The sequence below is a fragment of the Microcaecilia unicolor genome, chromosome 1 (assembly GCF_901765095.1).
Source record: "Microcaecilia unicolor chromosome 1, aMicUni1.1, whole genome shotgun sequence".
NCBI classification, from domain to species: domain Eukaryota; kingdom Metazoa; phylum Chordata; class Amphibia; order Gymnophiona; family Siphonopidae; genus Microcaecilia; species Microcaecilia unicolor.
This window is the reverse complement of record NC_044031.1, coordinates 637,085,853-637,096,461: the sequence shown is the minus strand read 5'-3', so window position 1 is coordinate 637,096,461 and position 10,609 is coordinate 637,085,853. Positions and strand designations below refer to the sequence as shown.

Below are 10,609 nucleotides of genomic sequence, written 5' to 3'. Positions count from 1 at the left end.
CGTGCCTGCGTGTTTTGAACCTGAGAACCTAACAACTACTTTATATTCCTCTAGTATATCTTTACTTATGGAAGAAACAACTCAAAAATTACAGATTTAGGGAATATACCCATTATTCTTATAGGGTCGGGTACACCAATATAATATGATGCTAGCTCCTAAATGGCTTTATGTGTTCCAGATGCTGCCTCTTTATTTAACAATTAGAGATGAAGCTAGATTACACAAGTTAATGCAAAAATATTTATGGCAAGGAAAAAAGCCAAATTTGTGCTACAAAAACCTAGGGCTTGTGGGGGTATGGGTTTACTTAACGTGATATTTAACAGCATTTGGAATGAGACACCTTAATGATTGGTTTAGGGGCACAGACTATTTTTAGCAACTAACTAAATTGGAAACGGGGCTCATTCCACAAATTCACATTAGTCATATTCTGCATGCCACTAAGCCATTGCCCAAGGGTTGGTTTTTTTTAAGAAACCCACTCTTACACATAGGTTAGCAGGTATGACGATAGTTATGTCAGCTTCACCTTTTCAGCTGAGGTGTCACCCTGTCAAGGTGTAATTACCCAACCTTACCTCTTGTGCGGGGGCATGGTCCATTTGTTCTTTGGGCTGCTAAAGGACTGCAATATATAATACAAATCCTTACGGATTATGGGAAAATTAAGTCCTTTACAAATGTACAGAAAAAATTCTCCATTCCTGCCACACATCATTTTGCTCACAGGCAATTGCATCATTATATTTCTACTTTACTTTAGACATACCTTACAGAGGACATGAAGTGTCGCTATGCTCATATTAGCCCTCTCCTCAAGTCACTTCATTGGCTCCCTATCCATTTCCGCATAATGTTCAAACCCCTCTTATTGACTTACAAGTGCATTCACTCTGCAGCTCCTCAGTTCTCTCCACTCTTATCTCTCCCTACACTCCTCCCCAGGAACTCCATTCATTGAGTAAATCTTGTGACAAAGCTAGCACTCGGGGCCCCACAGAGAAGCAGTTAATCCCTGAACTGTGGTTCCCAGAAGCCCTTGCAAGCAGGAGAGAGGAGGGTAGCCCCAAAAGGGTGGAATGGATTTCCAACCCCAGCAGGGGGAGCAGTGACTCAGTGCTAGGGGAGCCAGTTACTCCCTTCCCCACTAGAGGGAGAAGGGGAGGTGAAGCTCAGTCCCTTAGCTGCATCACCAGTATATAATTTCCTCCAGCTATGAGAGGAGGGAGAGATGTCTGGGTGGCTCCCAGCCACCAGGAGGGAGAGAAAACTGATTGAGAGAGAAGCTGCCATGGAGTAGGTGGAGGACGGAAAGGGCCTGCCACTGGAACTTCCTTGGGGGGGGGGGGGGGGGGGGGAAAGAGTAAGTTGCCATGGAGTGTGAGAATGTAAATGTAGCCCTATCCAGCACATGAAGGCAGTGTGAGAGGCCACGGGGGTGTGGTGCTGTGAGGTAGGAGGAAAGCTGTCAGCCCTGTTTGGTACAGGGTCCTCCTGGGTGCTGTGAAGAGGACAGGGTCATTAAGTAGTGGTTTCCTTTGAAGAGACTGTTTGTGAAAGGGTTGAATTATTGGGATGTATAGAACAGCAGGCTGAACTTTGACTGAGCCCTTCTGAGGGAGAGAGGAGGTAGTACAAAGGAAGTGGGCCTGAACTGTTAAGGAACTGAATGTTGGCTGGAATTGTGAACCCAGCCTGAACCCTATTTGTGAACTGCATTTCAATTTTGAGAGTGGAACTGAATTGAGAATAAAGCACTTTGGTCTTAAGTCTGTATGGCAGTCTGGTTCTTTGCTGGAAACCTGTGAACCTAACAGGGCTGCCGGCCCCAACCCAGAGCGGAGGAAGCAGACTTCTTTACAATCTCTCTTACCCTTCTCCTCCACTGTCAACTCCAGACTCTGTTCCTTTTATCTTGCTGCACCATATGCTTGGAATAGACTTCCCGAGCCAGTACGTCAAGCTCCATCTCTGGATGTTTTCAAATCTAATCTAAAAGCCCACCTTTTTGATGCTGCTTTTAACTTCGAACTCCTATTCACTTGTATAGTACCCATGTGTATTTTATCACTCCCACCTAAGTAATTCCCTTATCCCTTATTTGTCCTGTTTTTCTGTTCTGATTAGATTGTAAGCTCTTAAGCAGGGACTGTCTGTTCATGTTCAAGTGTACAGCACTGCATATGATTGCATTTTCCACTTGGAGTATGTTGCCCGATGAAAGAAGTGCAATGTTTCATCCTTTAGTGGTTCCTGATGTTGACTGCCATGAGGGTGTGTTAAATGTCTGAGAGCACTACTGTTTTAATTTTCAGTGCTTTCTTCTGGTTATATCTGGATTTGTGTATTAGTTTATCAGAGCATTTTCGGATTGTTCTAATTGAGTGTCAAGTGCAAGTAGATCATAAGTCAATTTGGGCAAAGAAATAACTCATGTATCTAATAACCCACCTGAGGCTCAGATATGGAAAAGGCAAATAGTAAATCTAAGAACCAAAATCTAGTGAGGCAAATAGCTCAAGTAGAACTCTGCACTGGGGGAGCAGTTCATATACCTGTTAATCCCAGTGAGGCCAGAAATTACTAACATATAAATAATGTGGAAATCCAGTTTGTCCCATTGTTTGAACAGTCACCTCAACAGGGTAGCTCCTACTATTACCCTTATGCTTGCCCACAAACTTTAATTAACACAAATAACTGATTTGTAACATAGAGGGGCATTATCGAATGGCGCCGGCGAAATTGATCGCCGGTGATCTATTTTGGCGGCGTCGCAACAGCTGGCTGGAACCGTATTATCGAAAAAGATGGCCGGCCAACTTTTGTTTCGATAATACGGTTGGGGCCGGCCAAATGCCACAGATCGCCGGGTTTGAGATGGCCGACTTTGTTTTTCAGCGATAATGGAAACTGGAACCGGCCATCTCAAACCCGGCCAAATCCAAGGCATTTGGCTGTGGGAGGGGCCAGCATTCGTAGTGCACTGGCACTTCTGGATGTTTAGATCTTGCTGATCAGTTATGTTATGACTTACTTGTTCAGGAGTGCTGTATTTTGTGTTACTGTTTTGAGAAATGTTCAAGAAAGACTTCATACAAATGAAAAAAGTCCCTGCCGTGCATTTTCCCTTGATGGCCATCCCTGACGTGCACTTCCCTTAATAGCCGTCTTTCTCTCCGAAAGTGCACTTCTCTTAATGGCCGTCTTTCTCCCTGAACAGGGAAATCAAAAGTTTTTGCACACTGCTTTTTTTGTAGTAACAGTGGGATTTGAACCAGCCACCTCTGCATTACAAGACCAGTGATGGTATCACTTGGCCACAGCTCCACTTACTTGGGTGTCTTTCCTTTTTGATTATACCCCTCCAGATCTCTCTCAGCCACTCACAGACAGCTTGACGCACTGTGATTGGCTGAGAGAGACCTGAAGGGGTATAATCAAAAGGGAGGGTAAGCCAAGTAAGTGGAGCTGTGGCAAAGTGGTTACATCATGGCTCTTATAATGCAGAGGTGGTTGGTTCAAATCCCACTGTTACTACTAAAAAAAACTGTGAGCAAAAGCTGTTTTGATTTCCCTGTTTAGGGAGAAAGCCGGCCATTAAAAGAAGTGCACTTTCGGAGAGAAAGATGGCTATTAAGGGAAGTGCACGTCAGGGAACGGCCATCAAGGGAAAATGAACAGCAGGGCTTTTTTTAATTTGTATGAAGTCTTTCTTGAACATTTCTCAAAACAGTATCACAAAATACAGCACTCCAGAACAAGTAAGTCATAACATAACTGATCAGCAAGATCCTTTTTTTTTTTTTTTTACGAGCTGGCCGACTGGCTTCCCCTCCTAAGAAGGAAATGTTTTAAAGTTTTTTTGAGGTGGGAGGGGGTTGGTGACCACTGGAGGAGAATGGGGAGGTCATCCCCGATTCCTTGCGGTGGTCATCTGGTCAGTTTGGGCATCTTTTTGAGACTTGGTCGTGAAAATAAATAGACCAAGTAAAACCGGCCAAATGCTTGTCATCGCCGATTTTCTTTTTCCATTATCAGCTGAAGCCGGCCATCTCGTAAGCACGCCCACATCCCGCCTTCACTACCCTGCCGACACGCCCCCTTGAAGTTTAGCCGCCTTCGCGACGGAATGCCGGCGAGTGTGTCCAAAAATCGGCTTTTGATTATACCAATTTGGCCGGTTTTAGGAGATGGCCGGCCATCTCCCGATTTGTGTCGGAAGATGGCCGGCTATCACTTTCGAAATAAGCTGGATAGTAACATAGTAGATGACGGCAGAAAAAGACCTGCATGGTCCATCCAGTCTGCCCAACAAGATAAACTCATATGTGCTACTTTTTGTGTATACCTTACCTTGATTTGTATCTGTCATTTTCAGGGCACAGACCGTATAAGTCTGCCCAGCACTATCTCTGCCTCCTAACCCCCGGCTCTGGCACAGACCGTATAAGTCTGCCCAGCAATATCCTCGCCTCCCAACCACCAGCCCCGCCTCCCACCACCGGCTCTGCCACCTAATCTCAGCTAAGCTTCTGAGGATCCATTCCCTTGGAACAGGATTCCTTTATGTTTATCCCAGGCATGTTTGAATTCCGTTACCGTTTTCCTCTCCACCACCTCCCGTGGGAGAGCATTCCAAGCATCCACCACTCTCTCCGTGAAAAAATACTTCCTGACATTTTTCTTGAGTCTGCCCCCCTGATTTGTATTGCAATAGATAAAGTGGGGCAGAGCCCTTTTAGTGTCACTCATTTTGCTTTCCCCACAGTGAAATATACAGCAGATAATGGGTTATCCCTACTGTAGTAGTTGTCAGAGTCCTGAAAACAGTGCTAACACATCTAAAACTCTAGAGTTATGTTGTATCCTACACATATGTTTGTTTGTTTTTTTCCACATTGAACCATTGTATTTCTATTGGTTTTGGTGCAACCATCTTTAGATAGTCATGGCACCTGTAGTTGATTAACAACGAAAGGGGTGAGAGTGAGGCAAGTTCCAAATGACCAAGGCAAACAAGCAGTAAAAACATCAAATAGTTTATTTGCCAAGAAACTGACTCCAAGACCCTACAAGGGCCATGTTTCAGCACAGAGCCTTTTTCAGGGGTTATAGCAGTTCAGAGCAAATTGGCTTCACAGAGTTGCAAATTGAAAAAGATGCAATGAATTTGACTGAGTTCCTAGAATCTTCTCTAGAGGTGGTCACGCAAAGGACAACTTTGTTGGTGACATTCGCTTTGGAGATAGATAGAGATGCTGTGCTTAGGCTGTCCTTGAGACATCTCAATTCTTTATTTTTGGGTTCAAAAGTAAGGGTTTTCCCGGATTTATCCAGGGAAACCCAGAAGAGACGTAAGTTATTATTGTTACAGCGTTTAAGGGTAATAGCACTTGGTGCAAATTTTCAACTGAAGTATCCTTGTGTTTGCAGGATACTATACCAAACAAAGCAATTCCAGTTTTTTGAACCCAATCAATTGGAGGATTTTTTGAAAAGCAAAGAGGGTGTGATTGTGAGAATTTAGACCCAAATGTAACACTGTATAGCAGCCTGGAATAGGTCAATCTGAATATGATGCGATCTTTGGATAAATATAATTGATTGAGCTTTGTTATATTAGCTTATAATTTTATATATTTTCTCTCTTGGGTCAATTACATTCATTTGTGGTCGATAGATTATTTGTTTCTTAGAAGTATGATTTTGTAATTAAAGATGGAACTATTGCATGTATAGTGTAATATTCAAGATTGATTGAATATTGTATAATTAAAAATTTGAAAATTAAAAAAAATTAAAAAAAGAAAAAGATGCAGAAGCAGTGTGCACTTCAGTGCAAATCAGTCAGTTGTCTTTGTAGTTGATATCGCAGGGAAATGAAAGTTTATGAGAGCTGGCACTGAATTCTACTGTACTTAAAGAAACCTTTTTAGTTAAAGTTTATACACAAACTTGAAGTTCTAAATGTCTTAATGATTGAACCATGTTGGAGCTAGATTCTTTTCAGCTGGATTTTTTTTTTTCTGTTACAGGTTCACAAGACACTTTAAGAACCCTGCCTGGAAGTACATCCCGATGTTGAGGATTTGAATTGGGAAATAAATGGAAGGTGTAAATCAGACCAGTGTGACTGAATTCATTCTCCTGGGACTCACTAATGATCCAAACCTACAGATTCTACTCTTTGTACTGTTACTATTGGTCTATATTACCACCTTGATTGGCAATATTGGAATCATTGTACTAACCTGCATGAACTCTCAACTTCAGACTCCCATGTATTTCTTCCTAAGTAACTTGTCTTTCTCTGACCTGTCTTATTCCTCAGCTGTCACTCCCAACATGCTACACAACTTCCTTGCAGAAAGGAAAGTCATCTCCTTTAATGGCTGTGCCACACAAATGTATTTCTTTGTAGCATTTGCCACAGCAGAAAATTTCCTTCTTGGAGTAATGGCCTATGATCGTTATGTAGCCATATGCAATCCACTGATTTACCCAGTAATTATGAATAAGAAGATGTGCATTCAGCTGGCAGCCGGCGCTTATATAGGTGGTTTACTTCAATCATGTATACAGACAGGTTGTACATTTAATTTGTCATTCTGTAGATCCAATGCGATCAATCATTTCTTCTGTGATATCCCTCCTCTCTTCCATCTCTCCTGCACTGATATCACTATGAATTTAATTGTGATATTTATCCTGGGCGGTCTAGCCACCCTGAGCTGCTTTTTCACCATCATCGTCTCGTATATGTATATCCTCACCACCATCTTGAAGATCCACTCTGCAGGGGGAAGACGCAAAGCTTTCACCACTTGTGTGTCACACTTCACCTGCGTCACCATATTCTATGGGACAGTCATCTTCATGTACTTCAGACCAAACTCAAGTTATGTCCTAGATCAGGACAGAGTAGCTTCTGTGTTTTACAGTATTGTGATTCCCATGTTAAATCCCCTGCTTTACAGCCTTAGAAACAAAGAAGTAGTTAATGCATTGATGAAAGCAATTGGGAAAAACAAAGGTTTGTCTTTGTAGACAATGGTCATGTGTCAGAAATGATGGATCTAGTGGAATGCATCTCCTTCTAGTCCCTCTCCTCGGGTTATCAGTCAGCATAAATGTTTATAGAAACTCACTGCGATTCTCTAAAAAGGCAGCTTTGCGGTGAGAATGCTAACCAGAGCATTTAATATTTAAGGAAAAAAATGCATTTTTTCCATTGAATATACATTTAATTTAGGGCCCTCTTTACTAAGGTGTACTAGCATTTTTAACACATCGTAAAAGCTAGAGGCACCCATATATTCCGATGAACTAAAAACACTAGCACACCCTTAGCACAGCTTAGTAAACAGGGCCCTTAGAAGTTTAAAATTATCTGATCAATATTCAGCCAGTGGAAGTGAGCAGAATTAGGTCCTGATTTTAAAAGCCAGGCCATGTCTGGGCACTGGCACTGAATATCCAGGGCTATGCCAGCATATGCTGGCCGCCAGATCTTATGCAGGTTTCAGCTGATATTCAGCAGATACCCACATAAGACACAATTAATCGCACGGAGGTATTTTATGTTTGTATTTATTTATTTATTTCCCACTGCTGCACCTTGTGACTCTGGGTTTAACCCTCTCCTTTACCCCAGGTCCATTATCTCTCTTTCTTTCCTGGAGTCTCTTTCTCCCTCTCTCTCTCCCCTTCCTCTCATTGTCCAGCCCCTCTCCCTCCCTCCCCCGTCCACCTTCATGAGAAGTGATACAGACTTGTTGGAGACCAGCACCAAGCTCTTCTTGTGTCTCCTGGAACTCACTGTCTTGGCCAGATTCATAAAAATCCCATTTCACAATAAATTCCAGAAATTGCAATACTGTCCATGTCTTTGTTTCTTCCAGATTGATTTCAGCAGCTTTTAAATGTCTCCGCAGTCGAAAAATTTCCACTAACATTTCTTCACCAGAAAAATCATCATAAATTTCAACTATACTTGGTAAAAGCTTACGAAGTTTTTCTTCTTCTGCAAAAATCAGAGAGAATGGCTGAATGATAGCAAACACTGACATTATTTGATCCATTGCTTTAGAACGAGTCTTCAATTCTTGGCATTCAAACATAGCCCTTTTGATTTCTTCTGGCAATGTAAGACCAGCATCTTTTGTTGTTTCTCCAGGCATTCTTCTTCGAAATTTGATTCGTTTTTCTATGGCAATGTCCATTTCTTTACATTTTGTTGTTGCATAGTTAATGGCCTTCTCCACAATTTCTATGCGCTGATCTTCAAGGAACAGTTTTAAAGCTTGCATTTTCACTGTACATTGTTCAAGGCTGATTCCGGCTGTTTGCAAATATTTTTGTGTCTGATTTACCTCATCTAAAACCTCACACCAGAGAAAAAGATAACTCAGAAAAGAAAAATCGCACACAGCAGAGAGCAAAGTCAGAGCTGATCCTCTTGTATCCACATTTTCTTTTGGATCACACAGTACTTCAAAGGTAGAGATTAACTTGTCAAAATGTGTCTTTACAGCACGCACAGCTTCATAATGAGCACTCCATCTTGTCTGGGAAAGTCTTTTTACTGTTACACCTACATTCTGCAGCACTTCCCATCGATGAGTTGAGACTGAAAAGAATGAGTACATTTTTTCCAAAGTTCCAAGAAATGTCACACATGAAGAAACACTTTCAAAAGAGTGAATTCCGCAAAGGTTCAGTGAATGATTTGCACAAAGCACAAATAAAGACTTGGGATTAATTTCTTTGATTCTTGCCTGAACACCACCATGAATACCAGCCATAGTTGCAGCGTTGTCATATCCTTGACCACGACAGAGGTTTATGTCCAGTCCATCACTATCCAGTTGTTTCAAGATCTGTTCTGTGAGTTCAGCAGCAGTCTTCCCGGAAATAGGAAAGAAGCCCAAGAATGATTCCTTTATTTCAACTTTATCATCTTCAATATGGACATATCTGATCACTTCACACATTTGATCAGTGTGTGAAACATCAGCAGTGCTATAAAAAAGAATTCCAAAGTATTTTGCTTTTTTAATATTTGCCACTATGTTTTTCTTTGACATAATTTCCCAGAATATGAATGAATTCATTTTGAATTGTTGGAGATAAGTATGAAGTCAATCTCCTTTCAGAAGGAACAGCATGATTGATTTTTACAAAATGTTCCTTCAAAATTGGGTCATAATTTGAGAGTAATCCTACCAACTCCAAAAAATTTCCTTTGTTTGCTGAAGACATATCCTCTCTGTGACCACAGAAAGGAAGGTTTTGTTTGGCCAAAAACATAATTACATCCAAAAGACGATGTAAAATGTCTCTCCAGGTTTTTCTCTCTTTATCCATTTCCACTTGATGGATTTTATCAATAGTTTTTTGGAGTTGCAGTCCCATTGCCAAGGTCTTCCATTTTTCTAAGCAGGACAGATGATGTTCAGATATCTCATGCTCAGGAACTTTAGGATTTAACTTCCACCAGTTTTTAAAGCCAGTTATAAAAACTGATGTTCCAGCTTTTGTCTCATTATCTGCAAACAGTCTGCAGCAAAAACAAAACAAACTATTTTTTGATTTTGAATAAATCATCTAAGTTCTCAACACTTTTTCACCCTTTGGTAAAGATTTATAAAACTATGAAGTTGTTAAGTGTCGACTGCCTCCTTTGCTCGTTTTTCCTTCTCGTTGAACTGCAGAGAAAGGTCCAACTTTATTCTGAAGAGGTTCACTTCCCCTTTTAACCAGATTAACTCTCAAGTCATCTGGAACCGGTATTGGCCAAGAAGCGATATCAGAATAAAGTGCCATTTCTTCAAACTCTTGTTGGTCTCTACTACTAGTGTCTCTTTCTTCTCCATTGCTATCAATTCCTTTCTCTTCCTCATTATCAGTGCTTATAGATGATGATGATTCATTGTCATCTTTCAGCCCTGTGTTATCTGAATCATCTTGTGTTGTTTCTAGTATAGGTGCTTTGGATGCACCACCTTCTTCCAAATTTTCATTACCTATATGCGATGTTGAAGGCATTACATATTTCAACATAGATACAGACATAGCTTCAATCGCCTCCTCTTTTGCTTTTTTAATTTTTCTTTGTTGTGCTCCACTGAGTCGATGTCGTTTCATGTTGGTATCCCACCTCAAATGTCTTTAAGAAATTCAGAATAAATATGAACCAGTTGGTGGAATGGATATTTTTAACCATCTTTTGCTTTCTTATAATTACTACTACTTATCATTTCTAAAGCGCTACTAGACGTACACAGCGCTGTACACTTGAACATGAAGAGACAGTCCCTGCTCGACAGAGCTTACAATTTAATTAGGACAGACAAACTGGACAAACAAGAGATAAGGAAATGTTAAAGTGAGGATGATAAAATAAGGGTTCTGAACAAAGTGAATAAGGGTTAGGACTAGGAGTTAAAAGCAGCATCAAAAAGGTGGGCTTTTATTTGAAGACGGCCAGAGATGGAGCTTGATGTACCAGCTCAGGAAGTCTATTCCAGGCATATGGTGCAGCAAGATAAAAGGAACGGAGTCTGGAGTTAGCAGTGGAGGAGAAGGGTGCAGATAAGAG

The 10,609-nt window shown here is 41.2% G+C and overlaps 1 pseudogene; it reads left to right on the top strand.

The window, feature by feature from the left end:
• The first annotated feature begins 6,114 nt into the window (after positions 1 to 6,114).
• On the top strand, positions 6,115 to 6,992 carry LOC115460821 (annotated as a pseudogene).
• Positions 6,993 to 10,609: the final 3,617 nt, after the last annotated feature.